General features: G+C 42.9%; 1 pseudogene; it reads right to left on the reverse strand.

The window, feature by feature from the left end:
- The window catches only part of LOC126416928 (neural-cadherin-like), a 275,218-nt pseudogene that overhangs the window by 230,457 nt on the left and 16,950 nt on the right, over positions 1–27,811 (reverse strand).

Consider the following 27,811-nt stretch of genomic DNA (forward strand, 5'->3'; position numbering starts at 1 on the left):
TTTCTCATTTATTGTGCTGCAACCTGCACGATATCAAAGCTCCCACTGTTTGGAATCGAATAGTACGTGGCATTGCAAATTTTATATTAAACTCCTAAACTAAGCTTTTTGTCTTTGAGGAGAGGTTCCTTTTATTTTATATTGGAACGAAAGGTGCATTAGCGTGTAGACATAACAGCAGTGTTCACACAAATGACAACACACCACATCAACTGCCAACAAGACTACTTAAACTTTGTAGTCTGTCTGCTCGGCCCACAGAAACCGCAAAAATGTTATAAGAATAAGTGGGATAAGAGTCGATCCAGCACACCTCAATGCAAGAAACTGAAAAAATTATTTGCTTTTTAAATTAAAAAGACAGTGTCACAAATATTTAGAACATATTTGCGTCCCAGCTAAAATTCCGGTGACGCGGGAAACAGAAGCCAAAAAAGGGACTGTCCCGTTTTCTTTACGAGACGAATTCCAACCGGCTTCTACTGTTCACTGACAACAGAGAAGCAGGCGACAATGAAATTAAATTATTCTGCATTGTCGTTCTTTCGTAGCACAGTTACGTCGAGTAACCCGAGTTGGTCAGTTCATCGCTCCATGTTTAAAGGAAAAATCTTTGTGCTCGTGTGCCATGTTTAAAGTTAAAATCTTTGTGCTCATGTGCGTTGTAGTACTATCGGAACTGGATATAGTCTTTCTTTCTTTCCTTTTACAAAATCTTTTCTTTTGTTTTGACTGTTGGTTGACAATTTTGTAAGTGCCTTAACATAAATAATAGTGAAAAAAGCAAACGTGCAAAATTAAGTGGAGGGGGAGGGGGGGGGGGGAATTTCGGAAATTATCGAAGGAAAGGCAAGAACGAGAAGCCAATGTTCTAAAAACGCTTGGCAGAGCAGATAAATTTTTCGCAAAAAATGTTGCTGGTTCGACTTCGAGTTCAAGTAGCACAGATGATATTTTTGGCACTGCAGCTGTTGCAAAGAAGCAAATACATACGAAACAAAAGTTAAAAATGAAGTAAAGCAAATTGTTCCTGATTTCGAGTTTCACGAAAAACTAAGTGTCGAGTCAGACACTACAAAAAGAAATAACCTCGTTAGTGTTGATCCTGCAGAATGGTATGTCAATGACATTCTCTTACAAAGTGGCATTACTCAAAATTGTAACTGATTTTTTCTAATTCAAGAAGATCAATAGGCGATAAAACCAGATATTGTATTTTACCATAAACTTTTAAATGGAGAATCAATTTTGCGTAATTTTCTAATATACTCCCGTCTCACCGGTGCTGTTTTCTGTGCACCATGTTAATTGCTTGGAGGTAAGGCCGCGATTGCTACTAATGGTATTGCAAATTCTGAGTTATCACTCTTAACAAGAAAAAAGTCACTTGGAACAAAAGATAATCATTTCAAGTCATATGTTGAGACAGAAAAAAATGTACTGGCCTGATGTGTTAAAAAGTGTATTTGCAGTAGTGAAGAAGCTAGCAAGTAGTGGAATTCACCTACGTGGACACGTTGAAAGATTCCATTCATTACATAATGGCCAATGTATGATGTCTCTTGAACTTATAACCGAGTTTGATCCTTTTCTCGCAGAGCACATTGAACGATATGGAAATCCAGGGCAGGGGAATACAAGCTATTTTTCTTCAACAATCTGTGATGAAATAATAGAGCTTCTTGCTGAACGAATAAAAAGAATTATCATAAGTGAAATAAAACAGACCAAATATTTCTTTGTAATAGTAGATCCTACAGCGGACATTTCACATATTGATCAATTATCTTTCATATTAAGATATGTGAACGAGAATTCTGAACCTGTTGACGGTTTCCTTCCGTTTTACCAAACCCAGGACACAAGTCCGAAAACTTAACTGAGGCCGTACAGAATGTCCTGTCCACAAAATACTAAAATAGTCCATGAATTATATGAATCACTAGAAGGACTTACTGTATCTATTCGTAGCATATTCGACTATTATGAAAATAAATCCATGGAGATTATGAAATATAGATTTTGAATGCACCTATAAAAATCACGAAAACGTAAACTTCATGATGACGAAGAAGCGGACTCTGAAGAAGTTTTTCTGACTGGGGGGGGGGGGGGGGAAATTTGGAGTCTAAACATTTCTCCTAGTTCAAAAAAATGGTTCAAATGGCTCTGAGCACTATGGGACTCAACTGCTGAGGTCATTAGTCCCCTATAACTTAGGACTAGTTAAACCTAACTAACCTAAGGACATCACAAACATCCGTGCCCGAGGCAGGATTCGAACCTGCGACCGTAGCGGTCTTGCGGTTCCAGACTGCAGCGCCTTTAACCGCACGGCCACTTCGGCCGGCTTTCTCCTAGTACTCGACAACTTGTACGCCGAATTAGTGAGGAGGAAGGAAAGCTTTAGAACACTGTTGGACTCCTTCACAATTTTCAGTAACCTTAAGAACATTTCATCTGATGATATTGCTGAACGTGCAGCAAAATTCCAAGCAACATATGACACAGATTTAGAGCCTTCCTTCCCTAGTGAATGAGTACATTTCGAGGAACTTTTCAAATCTTCTGAGATTAGTGATATACCAGTCGAAATGATTAAAATATTTACGAAAAGAGAGGTTACAATCCGTGTTTCCGAATGTTGACATTACTCTTAGAATATTTCTATGTATGGCACTTAAAAGTTGTTCAGCAGAACGCTCGTTTTCGGCTCTTAAAAGACTGAAATCGTACCTACGTTCTAAGTTGTCCGAGGAGAGATTGAACGCCTTGTCCATTCTTCACATCGAAGCCGACCTCCTAAGTGATAAACGTCTGATCTATGAAGATATGATCAACGAGTTTTCTGCAGTCAAAGCGAGACGCAAACTTTGCTGACTGGTGAGTTTGTTTATTTATTCATATTAGTCTTAAAAATTTAAGATTATAATGTGATTTTTTATTATAACTTAGCGCACATTCATTGGATTTACAAACTACGTATTACCTGTTTATTTTACAGTTGCCGATGACAGAACGCGGAACTAACCTCGTTTACGTGCAGACGTGACCGAAGGCGCCGGACAATACTAAACAATACCCGGATGGTTCAGGCTGCTCAGCGTTGTACAGTCAAGTCATACTGATACTGTAGTATATTGCAATTGCTGCGTTTTCTTGGCATCTGCTGAAATGATTAGTTATCGCGGAAATAAACGTTATCAGAGAGTACGCTCAGATGAAAAAGTTTTAATAAATAACGTAGTTCCGTTCTGTCGATAAATACGTAAAAGCTTTGCTAACAATGTTAGAAAGAGCTATGGTGAGAGCAGTAGCTGTATTACAAAACTGTTCAGCCCTTACATGGATTAAAGGTATAGTGTACACTTAGTATGCAGCATGTAGCTACACAGACCCTAATACTTTAAATGTTAACTTTTAGATTATAAAACAAATTTTATTTTTTCATACTAGTCTGTAAAATTATGTAATAGCAAATCCAGTTCTGTGTTTGTTCATCTGTATTCAGTTATTAATTCGTGCACCGAAATCGCTATTTTCATTTCTTACGCTTGCCTGTAGATTCACGTATTAATATCGAACGTGTTTTTTTATCTGCTACACATTCAAGTTATTATATAGTAAAACGACTGTTTAATTTTAATTTTGAACGCATCTCTGTAAAAAAAAATGGTTCAAATGTCTCTTAGCACTATGGGACTTAACATCTACGGTCATCAGTCCCCTAGAACTTAGAACTACTTAAACCTAACTAACTTAAGGACATCACACAACACCCAGCCATCACGAGGCAGAGAAAATCCCTGACCCCGTCGGGAATCGAACCCGGGAACCCGGGCGTGGGAAGCGAGAACGCTACCGCACGACCACGAGATGCGGGCCATCTCTGTAAAAGTACGTATTAATTTCTAATGTATGACATTCAATTTTTATATCGTAACACAACTTTTTATTTTCATTTTCAATAGTTTCGTGTAAAAGAACGTATTAAAAGTGAATGTATAGAAAAATCCGTTTTCTCCTACACTCTCTGCTGAATTTTTTGGCCATAAAAGAAAAGTTATTTTCCTTGTGTACGTTTATGATGTCTTTCGACGAAGAATTTGTTAACACAATGCAGTTTTAAGTTTGTTTTATCCGCTGCCGTACAGCAAGTACGAATGTATCTTTCCAATATTGATTTGGATACGTTAAACTCCTTAGATGCTTTTAAAACTCTCATTTTAGAAGATAAAGAGGCTGAAATTGCCATTTCTATTGATTTAATATTCAATTATAGTCATCAGTCTTTCTAAAGTAACTTCACATAATCTGGAAAATGAAGAAAAAAAAAAGAAATATATAGTTTGAAACATACTTGAATCAAAAAGCAGAGGGGCAGAACTTTGCTTCCCATTTCAGGACAGCAACTTTTGTGGAGCATAATAATGGACTGATTTAAACATATAAGTAACGTGCAGCGGATGGCATGCAGTTTAAGATTACGTGTCAGCATGTCAGTTAAGGGCGTACAATTAAGAATTAACGGCTTATCCTGCATGATGAAAACCGAGATGGTAACGTGAAGGGCACCCGTTCACTTGCAAGTCGCACTCCAAGCAAAAAGTCAAAGTGGCTGTCGCACCTTTCATTCCATTCAGAGATATAGTTACATATCACTACAATAACACGGTCTAATACATGCGGTCACAACACTCTAAGGCACTTAAGCTGTTACCTTTCGCCAGCTGGAGCGACACTAGCACTCCAAGCGGTGAGAAAGCAGAGAGTCACATGCATCGTAAGGATAATGTTTGTTTTTAATTATTTCCTACTTGATTAACGGAATAGTTGTTATATTTTGAGATTAATGTGTTAGTAAATAACCAGTAGACATGAATTATCGTGAAGTACTTATAAAAACAGCCGAAACACATCGACTCAATAACATAAGCTACAATTTATTCATGAAGATACACTTTCGAATATTTGCGTATTTGCAGCTTATTCAGCTGAAAGCAAGAGAATATCAACACATATTTCATGCATGAGAGGCATATACTTCAGTTGTTGTCTGTTCTTATTAACATAGGCAACACCCTTGACACTTTAAAAAAATTTTGTGGAGTCTAATGATTCACCCGTCCTTACGCTTTACTGGAATTTCTAATTTTTCTAAGTGTGCTTGCTTTTGCGTCAAAAGTGAATTTGTTGAAGATTGTTGACGTTTGTGACCCAGTTTTAGCAACAATTGTGGGATTGCTATCTTCTGTGTTGGGAAAAAGTTTTATTGCTTTCGACGATTTATTTATCACGTCCGTGTAGTTCTCCCTGCAACTGCAGTTGTGGTGGCTTATTTGATTCGTTAAATAATGTATGTATTACGTTCCGTATAGGTTTCCTACGTTCCACATTCACTGATTTGGCTGAAGGTGTAGCGAATAAAACTCCGTTAGTTCGCGAACGGTCCATCCCTGGCTCTGAGCACTACGGGACTCAACTGCTGTGGTCATAAGGCCCATCCCTACTGCGCACACAACACTACGGGATACCACACCAACAGACCTATTGCACGTGTAGCAATTTTTTGTTATTATGGGAAAACACGTTATTCAATAAATGTTCCGTATGTTGCAAGAGAATCGTAAATAAACTATCATGCAATGTACCGTCTCGTACCTCCCAGGGTCCTTAGGAAACTGAATAATGACAGATGTGAAGTCGTTTTTAGTTATTTTCATGGCACTACATACGCTCCCTGCTGTAAAAACTATGCTACAAATCAGTATAACATTAGTATTCACACTCTCCGATAACATATTCAGAAGTGTCGCTTTCTGGCCGTTTGGGGCGCTGTTGTGCTACGGGCAACAAAAACGAGATGGAATGTCGTGACAGTTATGTTAGATTGTGACAATAGGTTACAGTTTCTCCAGACGAGGAAACAGCCTAATTCTGTTGTCGCTTAGCTAACTCGTTCTGCCTCGAGCTCCCTACCACACGTACATACTGCTTATTATGTACCTGAAACACTATGAACGATTAATACACCAGCCAACCTTACACGACCCATAATTCTGATCATCACTACTGTTTAAAATTTTATCTTTTCGCAGAAGCATTTGCCAGCTTTACAGAAACTATTTGATTCTCTGTATTTCGTGTAATACACTTTTAAAAGAATGAAAGGAGGAGAAAATATTCTCTGCTAAGGCCTGGATACATGGGAAGATTCCAGCTGCATTACATCATGGTCAGACAGAGATTGCAATATCAGATATTGGACTGTAAGGCGTACCCACGAGCCGTTATTAACTCAGCAACTATTCGGTAATGATGAAGACAGAAGTTAATGAGAATTGTCTGGAAGAGTCAATGTGGAAAGAAGTGGGATACTGAAGTACTGTACGAGGAAGCTGGGTTCGAAATTTTCTGAGGCTGCAGATACCCGTAATAGTGAACACCACAGAAGAGTTCAGTTGAAGAGGGATAGACATTTTGAAAAAGGGCAATAACAAAAATTGGACTGACAAAAACAGGTACAAAGAAGGCGATTCTGGAGAAAGCTTCGGTAACAGAAGAAATACTTCAACTGGTCGACAAAAGAAGGAAATGCAAAAAAGGTGCAGGGAAACACAGGAATATAGCAATATAAATCACTACGATTCAAAAATGTTCAAATGTGTGTGAAATATTATGGGACTTAACTGCTAAGGTCATCAGTACCTAAGCTTACACACTACTTAACCTAAATTATCCTAAGGACAAACACACACACCCACGCCCGAGGGAGGACTCGAACCTCCGCCGGGACCAGCCGCACAGTCCATGACTGCAGCGCCTTAGACCGCTCGGATAATCCCGCGCGGCTCACTATGATTCGAATAATTAGAAAGTGCAGGGATACCAAGGCGAAATGGGAGCAGGAAAAATGCGAAGAAATCCAAAAAGAAATGGTCCTCGGAAGGACTGATTTAACATATAGGGGAAGTCAAAGAAACTTTTGGAGACATTAATAGCAAGGATGGCAGTATTAAATGAGGAAGAGGAGAGAGTGGATAGATGGAAAGACAATATTGAAGGCTTCTACGAGTGGGAGCAAGTGTCTCTTGATGTGATTGAAGAAGAAATAGGAGTCGATATGGAATACATAGGGGACTCAGCATTAGAGTCGCAGTTTAACAGCCGTTTGGGAGACGTAGATAACATGCTTTTGTGATTTCTAAAATCATTGGGAAAGGTATAACCAAACGGCCAATGGAGTTTGTGGAACCTATGAGTCTGGATACCTACCATCAGACTGTGGCAAAAACATCATCCATACAATATAGAAGACAGCAAGAGTAGATAAATACGAGAACTACTGCGTATCTCACGGCTCATGCTCTGAATTTTCTGGCAAGAATAATACACAGAAGAACGGAAAAGAAAATCGAAGAGCGGCTATATAAAGATGTCTGGTTTCCGGAATTTTACAGGCAGTAGGGAGACAATTCTGAATTTGCTCTTGATAATGGAAGCAAGAGAAGAATAATCAAGAGACGTACATTGGTTTTGTCGACCTAGAAAAAGACTGTAAAACGGTGCAAGATGTTCGAAATTCTTGAAAAAATGGGAGTAATCTATACGGAAAGCCGGCTAATAAACAATGTGTACAATAACCAAGAGGGAAAATAAGAATGGAAGTCGAAGAAAGAACTGCTCGGATTAAAAAGCGTGTAAGACAGCGATGCAGTCTTTCGCCTCTAGTGTTCGATCAGTATACCAAAGAAACAATGGCGAAAATAAAAGACAGGATAGGAAGTGGTATTAAAAGGATATCAATGATAAGATTCGTTGATGGGGATTGTTTAACATCAAAAGTGTGGAACTGGAAATAGACCAACTGAAGGGGTTCTTTTAATTCTGCAACAAAATTGTGAGTGACGGGCGAAGCAAGAAGGTTATAGAAAGTAGACTAGCACAGACAAAGAGGGGATTTTTCGCTAAAAGAAGTGTACTAATCTCAAAATTAGAAATTTCTGATACTGTGAGTTTAGAGAACAGCATTTGAGTGGAATCATGGACTGTGAGAAAACTGGAAAATAGATAGTTGAAGCTTTTCAGATATGATGCTATAGGCCTAGACGGATGTTGAAAATTAGGTGGACAAATAAGATAAGAACTGAGGAGTTTCTCCATGGAATCATCGCGGAGAGCTACATGTGGAAAATATTGGCAAGAAGAAGTGATAAGATGATAGGACATCAAAGAATACGAGGGTGAATCAAAAAGCAAGTTATACTAGCTCACCGCGAGCTCACGCTGTGTCGTGACCATGGCCCATGTGTAGCATGCGACAGTACGTGCTGACACGTGCAATAGGTTTGTTGGTGTGGTATCCCGTCGTGTTGTGTGCGCAGTAGGGATGGGCCGTTCGCGAACTAACGGATCCAAAGGAACGGTTCACCAAGATGAACGGAAAGAGCGAGGAACGAATTCTAAGGAACGATCTTGCATAGTTCACTTCGGTCGCTGCTTTCTACTTGTACACTCCTGGAAATGGAAAAAAGAACACATTGACACCGGTGTGTCAGACCCACCATACTTGCTCCGGACACTGCGAGAGGGCTGTACAAGCAATGATCACACGCACGGCACAGCGGACACACCAGGAACCGCGGTGTTGGCCGTCGAATGGCGCTAGCTGCGCAGCATTTGTGCACCGCCGCCGTCAGTGTCAGCCAGTTTGCCGTGGCATACGGAGCTCCATCGCAGTCTTTAACACTGATAGCATGCCGCGACAGCGTGGACGTGAACCGTATGTGCAGTTGACGGACTTTGAGCGAGGGCGTATAGTGGGCATGCGGGAGGCCGGGTGGACGTACCGCCGAATTACTCAACACGTGGGGCGTGAGGTCTCCACAGTACATCGATGTTGTCGCCAGTGGTCGGCGGAAGGTGCACGTGCCCGTCGACCTGGGACCGGACCGCAGCGACGCACGGATGCACGCCAAGACCGTAGGATCCTACGCAGTGCCGTAGGGGACCGCACCGCCACTTCCCAGCAAATTAGGGACACTGTTGCTCCTGGGGTATCGGCGAGGACCATTCGCAACCGTCTCCATGAAGCTGGGCTACGGTCCCGAACACCGTTAGGCCGTCTTCTGCTCACGCCCCAACATCGTGCAGCCCGCCTCCAGTGGTGTCGCGACAGGCGTGAATGGAGGGACGAATGGAGACTTGTCGTCTTCAGCGATGAGAGTCGCTTCTGCCTTGGTGCCAATGACGGTCGTATGCGTGTTTGGCGCCGTGCAGGTGAGCGCCACAATCAGGACTGCATACGACCGAGGCACACAGGGCCAACACCCGTCATCATGGTGTGGGGAGCGATCTCCTACACTGGCCGTACACCACTGGTGATCGTCGAGGGGACGCTGAATAGTGCACAGTACATCCAAACCGTCATCGAACCGTTCTACCATTCCTAGACCGGCAAGGGAACTTGCTGTTCCAACAGGACAATGCACGTCCGCATGTATCCCGTGCCACCCAACGTGCTCTAGAAGGTGTAAGTCAACTACCCTGGCCAGCAAGATCTCCGGATCTGTCCCCCATTGAGCATGTTTGGGACTGGATGAAGCGTCGTCTCAGGCGGTCTGCACGTCCAGCACGAACGCTGGTCCAACTGAGGCGCCAGGTGGAAATGGCATGGCAAGCCGTTCCACAGGACTACATCCAGCATCTTTACGATCGTCTCCATGGGAGAATAGCAGCCTGCATTGCTGCGAAAGGTGGATATACACTCTACTAGTGCCGACATTGTGCATGCTCTGTTGCCTGTGTCTATGTGCCTGTGGTTCTGTCAGTGTGATCATGTGATGTATCTGACCCCAGGAATGTGTCAACAAAGTTTCCCCTTCCTGGGACAATGAATTCACGGTGTTCTTATTTCAATTTCCAGGAGTGTAGTTCCCGGGAACGGGAGACGGTCGGTCTCGTTCCCGCAACGGCACTGTGGCGGTCTTGTTCCAGCCTCGGTCCCATATTCATCTGTCTCAGTCTCGGTCTTGGTCTCCCTGGGCCAGACTCGTCCTTCTTCGCTTGGTCACTTGTCGCACGCAGTGCCACTGCCGACTGCTCCCAGTTAGTTCAGTATCGAGTAGTTGTTCGTTTCGTTCGCTGCGCACGCCCATTCTAGATCTGTTTCAAACCTTTCTTTAACTCCGTACTTCTGGTTCTTTTCGCATTCTATTCAGCGTCCACGACCGGTAATTAAAACGTGTTTTATAACTACGTAAATTACATAAGAATTACATTGTATGTAATACATACATCTTTACAGGTAACAAAAGGGCATATCAGTTTACTTCATTATTTCGATAAACAGCAGAAGACATAATTATAAAAAGGCAAGTCTTTTGTTATTACACATGCAAAGGGAGTCGGCCCGGCACACAAGAGTGGCCATTTTCCGTCTTTTTTTTTGATCTAATGTAAAACAATATGTTCATTGTCATGGAAGGCAGATTGACTTACATCCGAATGAAGCCCGCGTTCCATAGTCGAGTGTCTGGTCCCATATTTTGTAAAGAGAATATGCTTACTTCCAGAATATTATTTCAGTGGTAGAGGGTGGCGCACGAAATATCGGTCCCGCGTACTAGACTGATCACTGTCGCCCACCAATCGTCGTCTATTGTTTCGAAGTTGTTGTTCGTATTAGCTTATTTGTTATTTCTTTACTGCCTAATTATTACATTCTGCACGTAGCTGTCAACAAATCGTGCGTAATTGGCGAGTAGTCTGTACTCGGGGCAGACCTTATATTATTTCACTGCCATCAGCCACATAACGCTACAGTTGGCTAAACGAGAGGTTTTACAGAATCACGGAAATTACTTCAAGTATGTGAGAATTTTGTATTGAACAAAAACTCTGTACTCCAGGGGGCAGGCAAGTGCGTCCTTTTGACGCCTTCCATCCTTCAGTCACCTATGCTACTAATTTTAAAGTTTTCATAAGAACCATATACCATGCACAAATGAACCATGAACAAGGAACAGTGAATGGTTCCCAAAGAAGAGCGATCGCCAGTGAATTTGTCCCCAAGCATGAACGAGTTTGCCCATCTCTAGTGCGCAGAGCGGGCTAGGCTCAATGGCTCGACAGCTGGATGTTAACTCTAAATTGGAGGTGCGTGCAGCGATCAGATTTCTGTGGGCCAAACGGCTCAATTGCACAGACATTCACGTTGAAATCACTGCTTTATATGATGAGCGTGCCATCTCTCTCCCAGATGTTGTAAAGTGGTGTACGCAGTTTGACGCGGACACACGGGTCTCGATGACGAACATAGCGCTTGTAGGCCCGCAACGTCCAGTACCGTTGCAAATGTTGACAGTGTGAATGTGATCATTAGAGAGGATCGGCCCTTAACACTGAAGGAAATTGCCAAAATGTTGAACATATCGCACGACAGTGTGTTCTCCATCGTTCAGCAGCAGCTTGGATATTGTAAACTGTGTGACTCTCACCGCTGCTCACCGATGTTCACACGGGACAACGTTTGCAATCGCCTCTGCCATCTTTTAAACGGTTTTCTGTGGAGGGCAACGATTTTCTGCAGCGAATCATCACAGGGGGTGAAACGTGGGTCCACCAATTCATCACCGAAACAAAGAGAACATCGACGGAATGGGTGGACACCATGTCAACACGATGAAAGAAGGCCAAGATCCAACCTTCAGCGGGAAATGTGATGGCCACAGCGTTCTTTGGCATGGAGGATGTGGTGCACTTGGAATTTACGACGAAAGGCACGACAATCAACTTTGATTCGTATTGTCAAACGTGGCACCGGTTACGTAAGGCAAACAAAGAAAAGCGGAGGCGAAAATTGAGCGTCAGTATGATTTTGTTGCACGATAACGCAAACCACACTCTGCCTGCCAAATGTCAAAACTACTGCAGTGATTCAGGTGGGAGGTATGGCAACGTCCTCAATACAGTCCAGACCTAGAGCCATACGTTATCATGTGTTCGGCAAGATGAAAGAGCATCTCGGTGGATGACGACTCCGAAACGATGAGAAGGTGAATGCAGCTGTATCCAGGTGGTTACATAGAGGATGTTACGTAGGGCTGAGGTGAAAAGTTGGTTACCCGTTGTGTGAAATATTAACAGTCTCTTGGAGACTATGTGAAAAAAATGGCTCTGAGCACTATGGGACTATCTGTGGTCATCAGTCCCCTAGAACTTAGAACTACTTAAACCTAACTAACCTAAGGACATCACACACATCCATGCCCGAGGCAGGATTCGAACCTGCGACCGTAGCGGGCACGCGGTTCCAGACTAAATCGCCTAGAACCGCACGGCCACACCGGCCGGCGACTATGTGAAAAAGTGATCTTACATTGTATGTTGTCACAGCCATGGTGCCTATGTGTATGTGCCATAAATGGCCATAACTTGGAAGTGTAACTCACTTTTTGATTCATCTTCGTAGCTTCCATGGTACTAGACGGGATTGTAGATGGTAAAAAATGTAGGGGTGCACAGAGGTCTCAATATATCGAAAGAATAATTGAGGACATTGGGTGTAAATGCTGCTCTGAGACACAAGCACAGGAGAGAAACTCATTACGGGCTGGATAAAACTGGTCAAAAGACCGATAGAAAAATAATTGAAAATAAGCGGAGCAAAGAAAAGCTGAACAGTGCAAGAATAACACGCATACTGAATAATAAGGAGTAAAAAGGGAAAAAAAGAAATCCAGCATAATATCAGCACAGTGACCAGCTCGCTAAGATTAACCAGGTCTTACTTTTATGACGGACGGTTTTTCCAGGCAGTGATAGAAATATCTTAATATTTTTTTCAGGAGCTGGTGCCCCACAGCTCTTACATATATGAAAAAATGTCATATTACCGTCTTGAGCCGCTGGTAAAATTCTTTATTTTCACATCCAGTTTCGGTTGACTAACCTTTATCACATTCGTATATACCAAATGAAATAATGCATAAGTAACATTGCTGGCTTAAACTCTTACGAATCTGTTAACTGATGTGAACGTTGACGACAAAACACACGTTATAAGATGTCACATACTCACATTAACATCTGTTAAGACTGTCACACCTACTTATCGTAGCAGACGACACACAGTTTTTTAATAGTAAGATACTAGTCACTATCGATATATGAAGACCTCTTATGATCATGTTTGGTTCTACCAGTAAACAGTGATCAGCTGTTCAGTCGGCTCTGCGTGATGCCAATCTGTTCACAGCGCTAACGCCGACCGCAGTTATAACATGAATGAGTACACTACCTATTACAGTAGTTAATGGTTGAAGATAAAAGTTGTATTATGATATGATAAGCGATAACTCTATACAAATATAAATCATTTCCGTTTTTATGATGTGTGGTTTTCATACTGAGCCACATCACTGTGCTGTAGCATACTTTTATTTTCGGTGTCTGATTGACGGTTTTATCATTATCCGCCAGGTTAGCCGAGCGCGCTAACGCGCTGCTTCCTGGAATCGCGCGCCGGCCCCGGATCGAATCCGCCCGAAGGATAAACGACGATGTGCCGGCGAGCCAGGATGTGGTTTTTAGGCGGTTTTCCACATCCCCCTAGGTGAATATCGGGATGGTCCCCACGTCCCGCCTCAGTTACAAGGCTCGCAGACATCTGAGCACTTTCGCACTATTCCATGGATTACACCAGTCGCACACACTAATTCCTTCCCTGCAGGTACGGGGTGGCGGCAGGAAGGGCATCCGGCCACCCCTTCAGCTAAAATTGCCACATCCGATTAACCACGCCGACCCTGCGTATCTGCGGGAAAAACGGCACAAGCAAAAGAAAAGAAAGAAAGAATTGACGGTATTATCATTCGACGATAATGATTTTGTATTTCGCCTAACATGAAGCTGTGAATACTATTATGTGAGTACGTGACATCTTATTACGTGTGTGTTGTCGTTAACATTTACATCAATCAACAGATTCGTGTTTCAGCCAATAATGTTACTCATGTATTATCCTATTAGTATATAGGAACCTGATGATGATAAGTCGACCGATACTGATTGTGTAAATATAGAATTTTTCAAGCAGCTCAAAGTGGTAATATTTTTCAGAAGTACCTCAATCGGAGATGTGTCCTGAATTTTGTATCATTTTGATCATCTAAACTCATCAGTACATCGTTTGAGAAGAGCCTCTATTAGTGACTTACCTTGAGTACAAAGACGTCTCCCGTGGTGGGATCAACGCGGAAGTACCCCTCACTGCCGGATCCTTCTGGGGCGACGCCCGGCCCTGATATGGAGTACACCACGTCCTGAGGGCGGCCCACGTCGCCATCCACGGCTTTCACCTGTAACACAGAGGACACCGTACAAAAGAGCCGTCCGTTGCCATCTCAGGAGCAGCATAAGGTTCGGTGTGCAAATATTCGTGCGCTGCTATCACACCTATAATTTGTGCGTTGTACAATTCGTCGTGAGTTGAAAAAATGGCCGCCTTTAAAATTTTTAGAAACGACTGCTGGATTGCGTTCTTGAGGAAAGACATTACTGTTGCCTTTGAAAAGGTAATTTGTTATTGTTCAAATAATAAAAGGTCAGAGAGTGACCGAGTATTTTGGTATCAGTTAGCGTTTAATGGGAATGTCTTGAAAAAATGGAAAGTTCACAAGAAGTATTTCATTTGTTGATTATTTAATGAATTTCAAAAGGCCTAATTCACCCAGATTGCTTCGAAGCGACTCGTTCTACTTGTGGTAATGAATCACCGTCCAAGAAGACGCGCGGAGTGGCCGCGCGGTTAGAGGTGCCATGTCACTGATTTCTCGGCCCCTCCCGCCGGAGGTTCTAGCCCTCCCTCGGGCATAGGTGTGTGTGTCTTGTCCTTAGCGTTAAGTTAGTTTAAGTAGTGTGTAAGTCTAGGGACCTCATCACTTTGGTCCCTTAGGAATTCACACACATTTGAAACATTTCACCGTCCAAGAAAACTGTTTACAACTGGTTCACAGAATTTCGTTGTGGTCGTGTTTCAGTCAGAGATGTACCAAGGCATTTCAGATAGTAAGTCACCCATGTCGTCCCCTGCTGAGACCATTGTGCAAAAAAGAGTGGCGCATTGCCAGAAGAGAGTACAAATGGTTCAAATGGCTCTGAGCACTATGCGACTTAACTTCTGGGGTCATCAGTCGCCTAGAACTTAGAACTAATTAAACCTAACTAACCTAAGGACATCACACACATCCATGCCCGAGGCAGGATTCGAACCTGCGACCGTAGCGGTCACGCGGTTCCAGACTGAAGCGCCTTTAACCGCACGGCCACACCGGCCGGCGAAGAGAGTACATGAGCCGTGTTTCCTGCAGAGGCAGTTCTGCCGTGGCGCGGATAACGTGGGCACCACGGTGGTGAGAGTGAAATGGCGTGGCAACGTGGCAACGTACTCCAAAGTTGAAACACGCGGGAAAGTACGATTCTTGTGAGCAAAAGTGTAAATCACACACAGATTCACTAGGAGGAATTCTGGCAGTATGTGGACCAAATGCAATGTCGCGTGGGGCCGGACTGAAATGGTGCCAACAATTTGACCAAGGCTTGTGTAGGTTATTTAAATGCCCTACACATACATAAATGTTTGTAATGATTGTTATTCGCACCGTCTCCGTGCGGCAAAGATATCGTAGGGAGGTATATCTGAGTAAGCTAACAGAAAACTAAAAGCTATACTATCGGTTCTTATACAGGGTCTTACAAAAAGGTACGGCCAAACTGTCAGGAAACATTCCTCACACACACAAATAAAGAAAAGATGTTATGTGGACATGTGTCCGGAAACGCTTAATTTCCATGTTAGAGCTCATTTTAGTTTCGTCAGTATGTTCTGTACTTCCTCGATTCACCACCAGTTGGCCCTATTGAAGGAAGGTAATGTTGACTCCGGTGCTTGTGTTGACATGCGACTCATTGCTCTACAGTACTAGCATCAAGAACATCATTACGTAGCATCAACAGGTTAGTGTTCATCACGAACGTGGTTTTGCAGTAAGTGCAATGTTTACAAATGCGGAGTTGGCAGATGCCCATTTGATGTACGGATTAGCACGGAGCAATAGCCGTGGCGTGGTACGTTTGTATCGAGACAGATTTCCAGAACGAAGGTGTCCCGACAGGAAGACGTTCGAAGCAATTGATCGGCATCTTAGGGAGCACGGAACATTCCAGCCTCTGACTCGCGACTGGGGAAGACCTAGAACGACGAGGACACCTGCAATGGACGAGGCAATTCTTCGTACAGTTGACGATAACCCTAATGTCAGCGTCAGAGAAGTTGCTACTGTACAAGGTAACGTTGACCACGTCACTGTATGGAGAGTGCTACGGGAGAACCTGTTGTTTCCGTACCATGTACAGCGTGTGCAGGTACTATCAGCAGCTGATTGGCCTCCACGGGTACACTTCTGCGAATGGTTCATCCAACAATGTGTCAATCCTCATTTCAGTGCAAATGTTCTCTTTACGGATGAGGCTCCATTCCAACGTGATCAAATTGTAAATTTTCACAATCAACATGCGTGGGCTTGTAGTGGGACGCGAAATTGAAGCGTCACCCCTCCACCAGTGACAGCCCACTTTGCAGGTGAATATAAGTTTAATTTAGTTTTTGTTTATGTATTTTTGTAATATTTGTAATGGTTGTGAATTGTCTAAAGTTTTGTATTTATTTTTTATGTTTCATGTACGGAGAGGGCGGCGCAACGAACGGAGACAGCATCTTCGCTGCCGGGACCAGAGAGAAAATTGCTGGCCACTATACGTCGCGGGTCGACAGCCAAAGAGCAACAGAAGATCCTGAAACCGAGTTGTTGCGTCGTGCTTCTAAAAATTGAAAAAAGAATAAGAATTTGTAACGTTTGTACAACAATGACGTTATAGAAAGTTAATCGTGTTGTAAATGTTCAGTTCTGTCTTGTCAAGGCTCAGGTTCACGTCTATATGTAGGAAGGCAATAAACTAGTGGATGCTACTAAAGTTTAAATACGTGTTCCGAGAATTTATTTATGAAGAATCATGTTACGTAATTTATTTGACAAGATTATTAATTTTTGACAGGGTTCATCGCGAGTGTGATTCTTGAAAGTTTATTCAATGTGGTTCTAATATTTATTAAATCAGATCACTTGCATTAATATAATTTCTGAGGAGAAACAAACGACATCTAAATTGGAAAAAGTTTACGCAAACCAGTTGGCCTGAATGACGTAATTCTGCGCATACGACTCAAATGATGATGTTTTAATTACAGTTTTTTTTCGTTCAAGAACCATTCAGAGACAAATTTAAAAAGAGTTTAAATAATTTTGAAGTGTGTTGTAACTGACGTAGGTGACGAAGTCTGCACATGGTCATATGTCCAAAGAACCTCATTTATACAAAACTTACGTCGTTACACTACAGGCTGACGAGAATCCGCACGCAATTGTGCAATCTCGTCAACAACACAGATTTTCTGTGAACGTTTGGACAGGCATTGTTGGTGATGTCTTGATTGGGCCCCATGTTCTTCCACCTACACTCAATGGAGCACGTTATCATGATTTCATACGGAATACTCTACCTGTGCTGCTAGAACATGTGCCTTTACAAGTACGACACAACATGTGGTTCATGCACGCTGGAGCTCCTGCACATTTCAGTCGAAGTGTTCGTACGCTTCTCAACAACAGATTCGGTAACCGATGGATTGGTAGAGGCGGACCAATTCCATGGCATCCGCGCTCTCCTGACCTCAACCCTCTTGACTTTCATTTATGGGGGGCATTTGAAAGCTCTTGTCTACGCAACCCCGGTGCCAAATGTAGAGACTCTTCGTGCTCGTATTGTGGACGGCTCTGATACAATACGCCATTCTCCAGGGCTGCATCAGCGCATCAGGGATTCCATGCGACGGGGGGTGGATGCATGTATTCTCGCTAACGGAGGACATTTTGAACATTTCCTGTAACAAAGTGTTTGAAGTCACGCTGGTACGTTCTGTTGCTGTGTGTTTCCATTCCATGATTAATGTGATTTGAAGAGAAGTAATAAAATGAGCTCTAAAATGGAAACTAAGCGTTTCCGGACACATGTCCAAATAACATATTTTCTTTCTTTGTGTGTGAGGAATGTTTCCTGAAAGTTTGGCCGTACCTTTTTGTAACACCTTGTATGTACCTCAATTCTTTTTTTGTCACGGATCTCTGTGCCTGTAGCTCACAATAATGTGTTAATTAAAATTTATAATATGCAGAAGTCGCTAGTTTACATTCTGCTATCGTGCTAGGCCCTAGTCTGCACATCCCGATGCGACGAAGGCTTGCATTTTTAACCGGACCTTTTCAGAGAAGAAGTCAACGCGAAGAGAGAATAGCCGACGCAGCCACGCCGGCATTGTCGTACATCATTGGGGGAGACGAGGTAAATAACAAGCCGTACACCACAACTCGAAGGAATTAATCTTTAATCAGTGTTCCCGAACTGCCACAACTGTTTTTAACCCGAACGAATCCAACCTGCGTGCGTTTCTGGACTTACAATTCATAGTGCGGCTAAACGTGCATTAGGATAACTACGTCAGCTGTGAACAATTCACATTTTCTCTCTTCCTACCCACTGTAGGTTGCACAGATATGACAGATTCTGACTTCGAATTTCAAGGTCTTGCGCCTGCACCTTGCGATTTCCATGTTGTCGGCAATCTGAAAGAACATTGGAGTGGGGGGGGGGGGGGGGGGGGAGCGGGGACAGGGGAAGAGATTTCTCGACGATGAGGATATTCACGTTGCGGTTCTAGAGTGGCTCCATGACAAACAAGCGGGTTTCTATCGTCGAGAAGCTGAACGATTGGTAGTACTCTCCGATCACTATTTACAGAAACTCGGTAGCAACTGTCTGTTGAAAAATAGTGTCAAGTATCTGAGTTGCTTGGAAATGTAGTGCACCATTCAACAAAATTTACTTGAACTGCCATATTAATGAATAACTGACTTTTTGAAGTTCTCTTTTAATTCGTGAAGGTCTACCAAAATCGATTTTTGTTCCATATAACACGGATGCTGAGAGCGACGTGCCGGAAAAGGATCGGAAAGTGTCTGAACGTGAGCTGGACGCATGGTTAGGCATGCCGAAGACAGCGTTACGTTCGATATTCCATGGTCACAATTTTTTTCCCCCAAAGAGTGTCTATGAAATGAACGATTAGCTAAAAGCTACAATCGCCTTTAAAATTTGCTTTTCAGCATTATTTTCTACAAAAGACTACTAATAAATAAAACATATCTCCACTATAATATCGGATGAATTTAGCTGTGTTCACAGGATGCATATCGGGGGCAAGGGAAAGAGACGTAGCACCACTGCTACTTGCGAGGTGATTTTCGGCTTGAAAATATGCACTATGTAAAAGCAACTCAGTCACGTTCCAGTAACTTTATTTTTAGACCTAAACTTTGTTGCATGAAACACGACATAGTGCAAGAGTTATTAGTCATAGATGTCAAACAGCAAAACCACTTTAAAATTCAAGTGCATAACTGAGTGCAAGTATTATGAATTTTTAGTGAGAATGAAGACTATTTTTGTAACTACAAATACTTGTTTACAATATAACATACGCACTACAAAAATGAATGAAAACAGTAATTATGGCTCAAAGGTATTAAGTCAGTATACGTCCATGTGAAAAAAAAAAAAAAAAAAAAAAGAGAGAGAGAGAACCGAATAGCGGTTAATTCAAAATAAATGATACGGGGAACTCTTTCTCTACGTTGTATGTGCCCCATATTTTCTCTTTCATTAACGATGAGCAAGTAGAAAGGCTTCATAATGTTTGTCTCTTTAAATGCCAAACAAAACACGTAGCGACAGAATAATGACATGGTTTCTGTGACACCTTCCAGAATACATTTTTCAGTCTGCAGCAGATTGTGCGCTGATTACAAACTTCCTGGCAGATTAAAACTGTGTGCCAGACCGACACTCGGAACCACTGCTTTTCGTGGGCAGATGCTATACCAAGTGAGGTATCCAAGCACGATTAACGATCCGACCTCACATCTTTACTTGAGTCTTGCCTAGGTAGCTCAGCTGGTAAGGCGCGTGCCAACAAAAGGCAAACGTCCAGATTTCGACTCTCCGTTCGGTACACAGTTTTTATCAGCCAGGAAGTTTCTTTGATACCTTGTTTGTGGAACAGGGTTGGAAACGTTACAAGAGACGTGTTCTTCCAGACTGTGTAGGCTGCTAGCAGCACAAAATTGTTCATTACTTGGAGAACAAGTTGAATGATGCCAAATGATAGCTTCTTTTGTGTGGTACATTTGGAGATACTGTCACACTTTGTACTTTCATTTAACTATTTTGCTTGTAACTCTTGTTTTGATGATGAGTCGTCTTACCAGCTCCGATTTTCTCTCTTGTGTTCTTTATTTGAGGATAGCACTTGCATACGACGTCTTCAAGTATTTACTGAATCAATCACTGTCTTCCCCTACAGTTTTTATCTTCCACAGCACCTCAAGTACTACGGAAGATACTCCTTGACGTCTTAACACATCCTGCCTTCTTGTACCTTCTTAGGGTCAATGATTCCACGTGATCCTATCTTCGCCTATTCTGCAGAGAATCTGCTCATCTCGTGTCTTCACTTAATTTCAACTTATCTCTGCAGCATCACATCTCAGAGACTGCAATTCTCTTCGTTTCTGGTTTTCTCACTGTCGAGACCACGAGTCGCGAGATCGCAACTTACTGCTAACTAGACTTCCCTTTAGCATTGCAGGTTGCGCGGGTCAGCCTACCTCCCAGGGAGAGAGAGAACTACACTACTGGCCATTAAAATTGCTACACCTAGAAGAAACGCAGATGATAAACGGGTATTCATTGGACAAATACTAGAACTGACATGTGATTACATTTTCACGCAATTTGGGTGCATAGATCCGGAGAAATCAGTAACCAGTACAACCATCTCTGGCCGAAATAACGGCCTTGATATGCCTGGGCATTGAGTCAAACAGAGCTTGGATGGCGTTTACAGGTACAGCTGCCCATGCAGCTTCAACACGGTACCACAATTCATCAAGAGTAGTGACGGGCGTATTGTGACGAGCAAGTTGCTCGGCCACCATTGACCAGACGTTTTCAGTTGATGAGAGATCTGGAGAATGTGCTGGCCAGGGCAGCAGTTGAACATTTTCTGTATCCACAAAGACCCGTACAGGACCTGCAACATGCGGTCGTGCATTATCCTGCTGAAATGTAGGGTTTCGCAGGGATCGAATGAAGGGTAGAGCCACGGGTCTTAACACATCTGAAATGCAACATCCACTGTTCAAAGTGCCGTCAATGCGTACAAGAGGTGACCGAGACGTGTAACCAGTGGCACCCCATACCATCACGCCAGGTGATCCGCCAGTATGGCGATGACGAATACATGCTTCCAACGTGCGTTAACTGCGATGTCGCCACGCACGGATACGACCATCATGATGCTGTAAACAGAACCTGGATTCACCCGAAAAAACGACGTTTTGCCATTCGTGCACCCAGGTTCGTCGTTGACTTCGTATCTAATTTTATCTGTGATTGACTTGCTAGTCAGTCAGTTGTTCAGCGCTGGGCCTCTCTTATTAGAGGCCTAGTGGTGAGTAGCTGAGTTTTTCAGAGAATTAGATCTGTTTTTTTTTTTGTGGATGAGGCAGAAGTTATCTAGAATATTTCGTTATGGAGATGAAAACTGATACACAATACTTTCTTGTTCATTTTATTGATGGAGAAGATTTTGGACGAATTTTAAAGGTATGTTTATATTTCTAAGTAACCAGAGAATATCGTAATTGTTAGAGTCTTTTTATATTATGCAGTCTTTTTGTCAATAGTCAGAGTTGGATTTCTCGAAAACGATTTTCTTTAAAATAAAACGCATCTCCATGGTACATAGTAAAGTTCTGAAATTTTATTGTGTGTGCATGGACCTTGTTTCTGACAATTTGAGTGTATTATTTATCTTTAGCTGCTGCATCTGCAGGTTGTATTTGCTTTCGAGAACGTCAATACTCCAGGAACAAAAACAGCATGCTGAACAAAAGGCAAGTCACTTTTATTTCAGGGCAGATCTCACATTGCATTCTTGTGCAAACAGTGTATAGTCAGGATTGTTAGGTGTCATGCCATCAAGTACATTAACTTTCAGTGAACAGTGGTGGTAATTTCAAACAGTTCTTTTCTTCCGAGTAGAGTAGTAATCTATTTTTGTGAATATTAGTAGTCTAACATGGCACTTCATATCATGCGTCGTTCATAATGTGCTTCGGTACTGAGTTTTAGTTATGTAGTTTTCATTGAGCGCACGATTTGTTTGCTTTTGCATTTAGTTAGATTTACTTTCTTTAGTTAAAATTTTATGTTTTATGAAGCTTAAAGATTTATTTCACGATACTGTTCACATGCACAACACAGGGCCATCCAACAGTTAGTTTTGCTCAGCAATAGAATACGATACCTAAGTTCACTTTACATGAGGAGAAAGTTTTCGATATCAGTGTATTCTGTTTTCTCTTAGTTTGACAATATTTTATAGAAAGCTTACACATTGGTGAAAGATCTGTGATCGAGCAGACCAAGGAAACATGTTGTCACTCTGTAGAGCATGTTGGGCTACAACAGTGGTATGTTGGCGAAAGTTGTCCTGTTGGTAAACACTCCCTGGAAATCTGTTCATGAAAATGGCAGCACAACAGGTCGAATCACCCGGCTGACGTACAGATTTGAAGTTAGAGTACTTGGGATAACCACGATAGTGCTCCTGCTGTCGTACGAAATCGTACCCCAGGCCACAATTTTAGTTGTAGTCTGAGTGTGTCTAGCAAGCAAACAGGTTGGTTGCAGGCACTTACCTGGCCTCACTCTAACAAACGCATGGCCGTCAGTGGTGCCGAGGTAAAACCAGCTTGCATCCGAAAACACTACAGACATCGACCCTGCCTTACAGTGAACTCTCGCTTGACACCACTGAAGGCGTAAATAGCGCTGGTTGGGGGTCAGTGGAATGCACGCTTCAGGACGTCTAGCTCGGAGCAGTCTTTGAAGTAACCGATTTGTAGCAGTTCGTCGTGCCAGATGTCGCTCAAATTGCTGCTGCATTTACAGTGCGATGCACCAGAGCCGTACGCCAGACGCGATGGTCTCCCTTCCGGGTAGTGCGAAGTGTCCATCCTGAGACTGTGACCTAACATTCTCGTGACCACCGCTGACAGCGGTCATGTACAGTGGCTACATTCCTGTCAAGTGTATCTACAGTATCGCAGAAGGTACTTCCAGGTTCTCGCAGCCCTATTACACGAACCCATTCAAACTCAGTAAGATGTTGATAGTGGCGTCTTTGTCGACTTAAAGGCATGCTTGGCAAACACCAACTTATCACGTCCAATCTCAAAGATAACTAACGCTCGCAACCGTTACAGCGTGTGATTAAAGCTATATGATTTCATTCCTCATGTTAGAATACTAGCGCCACTCTTACGCAACTGGCGCGAAATTTGAATAGACAATCTTTCAGACGTAAAAACACTCCTCCCAACTTTCGTTAATGTCTTACAACTCTTTCTTTGTGTTGCGATTTATTTCCGTCGCTGTATTTCTACAACGGTGCCTTGGAGTTGAGTATTCCATTTTCTGAATAAATCAACTTTTCCGGCATGGAAATTTGTATTTATTTCCTTAGTTATAATATTTATGTTTATATATGCCTGAGTAGCACCGCTGTTCGCACATTCTCACAGACATTTAAGTGCCTCCTCATAGGTTGTTGTGAATGTACAGATGTCGCAGTAGCAACATCAACTGGCGACGAAGTTAGAACACAGAGAATTCATGTTTCACTTCCGTACTATGCTAGTAATACAATACAAGGTCCAGTCACATTAAAGCGACCACCTGTCAAAAGTCTGAATAAGCGCGGACGTACAGGAAGAGAGTCAGTAAGGTTCCGACAGGGACGTAGAGCCATGCCGACGCCAGTGTCACGGCAAGCTGCGCTAAGTTTCTCAGTTAGAGATCCATGACACAAACAGCTCGATCAAAGTGGTCCCACAGATTTTCGATTGGATGTAAAGCCAAGTAGATTAGTGGCAAGGGGAGTGCTGGTACTATTCGCACGACGCATGTGGGCTGTGAGCCGTGTTACATGTTGTATTGCCCTACTGGTAGATCCCATCATTCTGAGGAAAAAACAAATTGCATGTAGGGATGGACATGGTTCCCAACGACAGATGAATACTTCTTTGGATCCTTTATGCCTTCCAGAATGACGAGATCACGTAGGAAATGCCACGAAAATATTCCCCGGATCATGACGCACCCTCCTCCGGCCTGGACTGTTATCACTATTGTTTTAATTCTGTATACGCGAACAGCTATCTGTCCGACGGAGCATAAAACATGGTTGATCTGAAAAAGCCCCCTGTCGCCACTCAGAGGACATCAAATTGCAGTACTGCCGTGCAAATTCAAACCGCCTCCTCTGATGAATAGCAGTCAGCAAGGGTACACGAAACAGGCGCCTGCTGCGGAGGCCCATAAGCAACTATTTTCGCTAAACAGCCATTGAGGAGACACTGTTGTAGCCCCTTGCTTCTTCTGTGCTGTCACTTGCTCAACAATGACACGCCTATTCGCCCATACTCTACGCAACCGTCGTTCACGCTTGTCGTCTACACAGATCAAACAGAACATTATGAACATCTCCCTAATAGCCTGCATGTCCATCTTTGGTACGGATAACAACTGCGACACGTGGCATGGAAGCAATGAAGCCTTGGTAGATCGCTGGAGAGAGCTCGCATCACAAGCGTCGTGGCTTGTATCACTAAGTTTTTGCAGTTTCTAACACACAATTCAACAAAACCTGGCGTTTTAATTTCACAGGACGGGCGTATGACTAGTGAAACTGAACAGTTCAAATTTCCAGGTGTTCATATAGATAGTAAGCTGTCGTGGAAAGCCCACCTTCAGCATCTTGTTCAAAGACTTAATACTACCATTTTTACTATTCGAACGGTATCAGAAGTGAGTGATCATTCGACACGAAAATTAGTCTACTTTGACTATTTTCATTCGCTTATGTCGTATGGTATTATATTTTGGGGTAACTCTTCTCATACTAAAAGAATATTTTTGGCTCAGAAACGTGCTGTTCGAGCAATAAGTGGCGAAAGTTCACGAACCTCTTGTCGATCTCTGTTCACGAGTCTGCGTATTTTGACATTGGCCTCTCACTATGTATATTCCCTATTGTCGTTTCTTGTTACCAATATTCCCAAGAATAAGCAGCTTTCACTCTGTTAATACTCGGCAGAAATCAAACCTGCATTTGGATCGGACTTCCGTAACTAGTGCAGAAAGGTGTGCAGTATACTGCTGCATCTATTTTCAATAAGCTGCCACTCGAATTCAAAAATCTTAGCATTAATCCACGCGCTTTCAAATCAAAACAAGAGTTTTCTCATCGGTCACTCCTTCTATTCTGTCGAGGAGTTCCTTGAAAAATTAAGCTGATTCTTATTGTATTGCTGATAGCGTTTACTTAAACTTATGGACTGACTTCATGAACATTTATTTTTATCTGTTATTACTTCTATGTTGTAATTTCATGTACTGACAAGTTCCATGACCTTGGAGATTTGCTCCACAATTTGGTCCTACGGAACTTGACGGGTAAATAAATAGAAAATAAATCTGCACACACAAGACAAAAAGTGGTTCAAATGGCTCCAAGCACTATGGGACTTAACATCTGAGGTCGTCAGTCCCCTAGACTTAGAACTACTTAAACCTAACTAACCTAAGGACATCATACACATCCATACCCGAGGCAGGATTCGAACCTGCAACTGTAGCAGCAGTGCGGTTCCGAACTGAAGCGCCTAGAAGCGCTCGGTTACAACGGCCGGCCACACAAGTCAACTAATTCCCATACATTTCTGGGGGAGTGGGGGGGGGGGGGGTGACGAATTCTGACACCATGGTCAATCTCATCCCAAATGTTTTCGATGAGGTTCAGATCTGGAGACTTCAGGGACCAGCTAATCAACTAGAATTCACCGCTGTGTTCCTCAAACCACTCCATCACACTCCTGGACTTGTGACATGGTGCATTATCATGCTGAAAAAATGCCACTTCCGTCGCGAAACATAATCGTCGACAAGGGGTGCATTTGGTGTGCAACCGGTGAACAATACCCCTTGGCCGTCATGATGCCTTGCACGAGCTTCAGTGGAGCCGTGGGTGCCCACGTGAATGCTCCCTAGAGCAAAATGGAGCCACCCCAGATTCTCTGATCCCACAGCACAGATGTCGAGGAGTGGAATCGTGCCCTCCCATCGGCGTAATGAAGAAGGTATCGGGATTCATCAGACCAAGCAACGCTCTGCCACTGCGCCAACATCCAGTGTCGATGGTCACATGCCCATTTCAGTGTAGTTGCCGATGTCATGGTGTTAACATTGTCACATGCATGAGTCATCGGCTGAGGAGGCCCATCGTCAGAGTCTTCGGTGCACTGTGCGGCCCGTGGTGCAGCAGAGTTGCCTCGGCATCAGATTTGGACGGCACCATTTTGGCAATTACGGCATATTGTAGCCACTGTGGCAGCTGAACAGTTTACGAACTTAGCTATTCCGGAAATGCTTCTACCATTGGTCCGAAAGCCAATGATCATGTCTTTTGGACAACAGATAAATGGCTCCGTTCCTCGTTACATCAATGACCGCATTTTCCTCCGACAATCCCCGACACACTTTGTGTGCGCTACACTACTGGATATGCCACCTGCTTTCTGTGAGTGGTTATTGCACTCAGAGTCGCACAAAGTATCTGGCTCGTGTATTTCAGCAGTTATGATATTTGTATGTATGGGCGCCTGTTACTGTTTCAGTGTTCTCACGCGCATAAATGTCATTTCGTAGGTTGTCAACGTACAGGTATCCCAATAGCCCAATCGATTGGCCACGAAGTTAAGTAACACCAACCAAGATTCATGATCACTTCCTTACTATGTTAACAACAACAACAACAACAACAACAACAACAATAATAATTTTGTGTGGGTTAGTTGCCTGGTGCAAGTCTTTCTATTTGACACCGCTTCTACGACTTGGTGTCCCTGACCCACCCCAGTCATCCAACCGGGGAAAGAGGACTTCCAGTTTCACGTGGAATCCGAACCACGTGTTGTTTCTGGCGATTACTCACATCGTTGAGAAGTGAGGACTAGGTTAGGGCGAAAACTGAGAAGCCAGTGATCCGATCGACATTCGAGTATACTACAAGCTCTTTTGTGGGTGAACCCAGTAGGGGGTCATCCACTATACTGTCTCCAGCAAGGCAGCCTTTATTGCGACAGTTCTATTTTGGAAGCAGACATTGGCACTATTTTTGGATATATTCTGCAAACTTCCGTATTTTATCGATGAAATCTGTCTGGTTAAAAAACATTGTAGTAAAATTAAGCAATCTTTAAAAGGGAAAATAAATTACGGAAAGTAAAAAATTAAAGGAGAATAAGTAAATTATAATTAGACGAGGTCCAGTCAGGTGGAAAGGATTGCACGAAGGAACGAAAGTTTTTGTGAAGTGTCTTAGGGACGCCCGCTAAACGTGAACCTGGGGTACCAGATTGAAGATTGAGCCCTTGTTTCTACCAAAGAGCATCTGTACAATCAAATGTCTGAAGGATAAATCAGAACTAATCGACAAAATTTCAGTCGTTGT

This window comes from Schistocerca serialis, chromosome 8, assembly GCF_023864345.2.
Source record: "Schistocerca serialis cubense isolate TAMUIC-IGC-003099 chromosome 8, iqSchSeri2.2, whole genome shotgun sequence".
Classification (NCBI taxonomy): Eukaryota; Metazoa; Arthropoda; class Insecta; order Orthoptera; family Acrididae; genus Schistocerca; species Schistocerca serialis.